The sequence below is a fragment of the Puma concolor genome, chromosome D1 (genome assembly GCF_028749965.1).
Source record: "Puma concolor isolate L17-30 chromosome D1, mPumCon1.1.hap2, whole genome shotgun sequence".
Taxonomy (NCBI): Eukaryota; Metazoa; Chordata; class Mammalia; order Carnivora; family Felidae; genus Puma; species Puma concolor.
The window spans coordinates 49,895,949-49,900,459 of NC_141676.1; the positions used below are offsets into that span (position 1 = coordinate 49,895,949).

The 4,511-nt window shown below is 39.4% G+C and overlaps 1 long non-coding RNA gene across 1 annotated transcript in view; it reads right to left on the bottom strand.

The window, feature by feature from the left end:
• The window catches only part of LOC147576668 (uncharacterized), a 49,171-nt gene extending 47,084 nt beyond the window's left edge, over window positions 1-2,087 (bottom strand). The window contains exons 1-2 of the long non-coding RNA XR_015241447.1: window positions 1,842-2,087; window positions 1,138-1,249 (exon numbers count right to left, since the gene is read on the bottom strand). This is a non-coding gene — a long non-coding RNA (uncharacterized LOC147576668). The remainder of the gene's footprint in view (window positions 1-1,137; window positions 1,250-1,841) is intronic.
• Window positions 2,088-4,511: the final 2,424 nt, after the last annotated feature.

Below are 4,511 nucleotides of genomic sequence, written 5' to 3' on the forward strand. Positions count from 1 at the left end.
AATGAAGCAACAGAAAGAGAAATCAAGGAATTGATCCCATTTACAATTGTACCAAAACCCATAAAATACCTACGTATAAATCTAACCAAAGCGGTGACAAATCTATACACTGAAAACTATAGAAAGCTTATGAAAGAAATTGAAGAAGACACACACACACACACACACACACACACACACACACAAAAGGAAAAAGATTACATACTCTTGGATAGGAAGAATAAATATTGTTAAAATGTTGATATTGCCCAAAGCAATCTACACATTCAGTGCAATCCCTATCAAAATAACACCAGCATTCTTCACAGAGCTAGAACAAACAATCCTAAAGTTTGTATGGAACCAGAAAAATGACCCCAAAGAGCCAACACAATCCTGAAAAAGAAAACCAAAGCTGAAGAAGGCATAACAATTCTGGACTTCAAGCTGTATTACAAAGCTGTAATCATCAAGACAGTATGGTACTGACACAAGAACAGACACTCAGATCAATGGAACAGAATAGAGAACCCAGAAATGGACCCCAAAAGGTATGGTCAACTAATCTTTGACAAAGCAGGAAAGAATATCCAATGGAATAAAGACAGTCTCTTCAGCAAGTGGTACTGGGAAAACTGGACAGCGACACGCAGAAAACTGAACCTGGACCACTTTCTTACACCACACACAAAAATAAACTCAAAATGGTTGAAAGACTGAAACGTAAGACAAGAAGCCATCAAAATCCTCGAGAAGAAAGCAGGCAAAAACCTCTTTGACCTTGGCCGCAGCAACTTCTTACTCAACGTGTCTCCAGAGGCAAGGGAAACAAAAGCAAAAATGAACTATTGGGACCTCACCAAAATAAAAAGCGTCTGCACGGCGAAGGAAACAATCAGCAAAACTAAAAGGCAACTGGCAGATGCGAGAAGATATCTGTAAATGACATATCAGATAAAGGGTTAGTACCCAAAATCTATAAAGAACATATCAAACTCGAAACCCAGAAAACAAATAATCCACTGAAGAAATGGGCAGAAGACATGAATAGACACCTTTCCAAAGAAGACATCCGGATGGCTAACAAACACGTGAAAAAATGCTCAACATCACTCAGGGAAATACAAATCAAAACCACAAAGAGAAACCACCTCATACCTGTCAGAATGGTTAAAATTAACAAGTCAGGCAACAACAGGTGTTGGTGAGGATGCGGAGAAACAGGATCTCTTTTGCACTGCTGGTGGGAATATAAACTGGTGCAGCCACTCTGGAAAACAGTATGGAGATTCCTCAAAAAACTAAAAACAGAAATACCCTACAACCCAGCAATTGCACCACTAGATATTTATCCAAAGGATACAGGTATTCTGTTTCGAAGGGGCACATGCACTATCGACAATAGCCAAAGTATGGAAAGAGCGCAAATTTCCATAGATGGATGAATGGATGAAAAAGATGTGGTATTATATAAAATGGAGTATTACTGGGCAAACAAAAAGAGTGAAATCTTGCCATTTGCAACTACATGGATGGGACTAGAGGGTATTACAGTAAGTGAAATTAGCCAGATAAAGACAAATATCATATGAGTTCACTCATATGAGGACTTTAAGGTACAAAACGGATGAACATAAGGGAAAGTAAGCAAAAATAATATAAAAACAGGGAGGGGGACAAAACATAAGAGACTCTTAAATATGGAGAACAAACAGAGGGTTACTGGAGAGGTTGTGGGGGGGGATGGGCTAAATGGGTAAGAAGAATTAAGGAATCTACTCCTGAAATCATTGTTACACTATATGCTAACTAACTTGGATGTAAATTAAAAAATAAATAATTAACAAAAAATAATTTCTTACCTTGTCTTTCTGCTGCTATTGGGACACTCCTCAATTCTATCACCGAGAAGTCAGAATAAGATTTGTAAATACTAATCTTAATATGTCCCTTTCCAGTTAAAAGTTCTTCAATGATTTCAGGTATCTTTGAGCATTAAGTTCATACTTCCAGCACTTTGTGACAAGTCCTTTGTCTTATCTCTCTCATCTCATTTCTTTCCATTCTCCCACTCTTTGCTTGCACTTATTTTTCAGAGATTAGTAGTAGCTTCCAGTTTTTGCAAGTTTCCTTCTGCTTTCTTTTGCTAATTCCTAGCCATCCTATATTTGTATTTAGAGAGAGAACAAGCTTGTGAGCAGGAGAAGAGAGGAAGAAGGAGAGAGAGAATCTTAAGTAGACTCCATGCAGGGGTTTTATCTGGCACCCTGAGGTCATGACTTGAGCTGAAATCAAGAGTTGAACACTCAACTGACTGAGCCGCCTAGGCACCCTTCCTATTCGTCCTTTAAATCAGCTTAATGTTCATTCTACCTAGGAGACCTTCACTGCAACCCACTCTAATTTAGCTACCCCTCTTCTGCTAGTGCATTCTATGTACCTCTCAGTCAGTGTTATCACACGGCATTAATGAGGTTGTTCATCTTTTCCTAATTTGTTGGCTATTTAACTTTTTCTTCTGAGAATTGACTATTCATATCCTTTGTTTGCTTTTCTGTTGAGCTGTGCTTTTGTTACTAATTTGTAGTAATTATTTTTTAAATTAATCTCTGCACCTAATATGGGACTTGAACTCACGACCCCAAGATTGAGTCATATGCTCCATGGATTGAGCCAGAGAGGCACTCCCCCAATTTGTAGTAATTCTTTTTTACGTGGCAATATTTTTTCTCAGTCTGTTCCTGGGTTTTGTTTTGTTTTTTTTCTTTTGGTGCTTTTGTTATACTTTTAACTTTTTTATGTAATAAAATATATCAAATGCTAAAAAATTGTTGTATCTTACTGAAGACTCTCTATCCTGGGATGCCTGGCTGGCTCAGTGGGTGGAGCATGTGACTTTTCATCTTGGGGTATGAATTTGAGCCCCAAGTTGGGCATAGAGATTACATCACAAAAATAAATAAAAATACAGAAAACAAAAATACTTTATCCTAAAAATATAAATTTACTTTAAGTATTTCATATTTTTGTTTTTTATACTTCTTTGAATTTTTGTCTTTTCTTTTTTTTAAAGTTTTTTATTTTGAAAGAGTGCGCTAGTGTGGGCACACGAGTAGGACAGGGCCAGAGAGAAGAGAGAAGCCCAAGCAGGCTCTGCACTGGGGGGCTTGATCCCACCAACCATGAGATCATGACTTGAGCTGAAATCAAGAGTCAGTCACTTAACCCACGTGCCCCACTTCTTTGAATTTTTGAATAAGCATTTTCCACATTATTAATCTCTTCATAAATATAATTTTCTATGGTTGAACATTTATTCAACGAATTTATTGAATGCCCACTTAGATGCTGGCACTCTGTCAGCTGCTGGGGGATACAATGGTGAACAAAAAGACAAGGCCCTTACATTGTAGAGGTGGCAATGAACAAGTAAACAAATAATCCAAATAATAATTGCTTTTAATGACGATCATGAAGGAAATAAAATGGGGAGCTACCTCCTAGAGTGGTCACTGAAGGTCTTTAAAAAAAAAATTTTTTTTTTAACGTGTATTTATTTTTGAGAGACAGAATGCAAGTGGGTTAGGGGCAGAGAGAGAGGGAGACACAGAAGCAGAAGCAGGCTCCAGGTTCTGAGCTGTCAGCAGAGTCCCACGCAGAGCTCAAACTCACGAGCTGTGAGATCATGACCTGAGCCCAAGTCGGAAGCTCAACCGACTGAGCCACCCAGGTGCCTCTGAAGGTGTTAATGCAAGTAGGCAGAGGTTGTGTACATAGAACAGTTCCCTTCAATAAGCTCCCATAATTTAGTCAACTATTGTTTAGCGTTGGGTTTTTAGGTTGCTTCCACATTTACCATTATACTAATAAATAATGCTGTTAGGAATAACTCCCTGTGTATCCTTACTTCCATGAAATAGTTTCTTAGAAATAGAATTACTGGATAGGAACAGTATTTTATACAGACTGCCAAGTTGCTCTCAAGAGGAAATTCCAATACACTCACCAGTAAGCTGAACACTGTTCTGAGATTTAAGTGTGGAAAAAGTTAACAGTCAACAACGGCACGTTTGGGCTCAGTGAAAGAAAAAGCTAAATGAGGTGACCTGGGTTTGCTAGTGAGGGGCGACAGGGTGAGGCAATGGGAAAGCCTCTAAACCCTTTTCTGCCATCCTGTGACCTTCACAGGTTACAGCTCCTCTCTGATCCTTAACTTTCCTTAAACTCGATCGGTTCGCTTCAGGCTTTGTATTTTTCAACATTTTCAGACGAAACATCTAGACCCGACAGAGTGAAGACAGCCGCTTGGAGAATTGGTGAAGTCAGTAAGCTGAATCACCATTCGCTGCGAAACGCCAACTAATCACTCGCGGGCACTTCCGGCGGCCGGGACAAAGGGTTTGAAGTTTCAAGGACCGCACTTCCGGATAATTAAAGCTGCGCATTAGATGCCTCTTGTCCTCGAGCTACTACCGACTCCGGGACTGCGACTGCGCATGTTCTATACAGTCGTGAGCAGGGGCGGGGCAGTG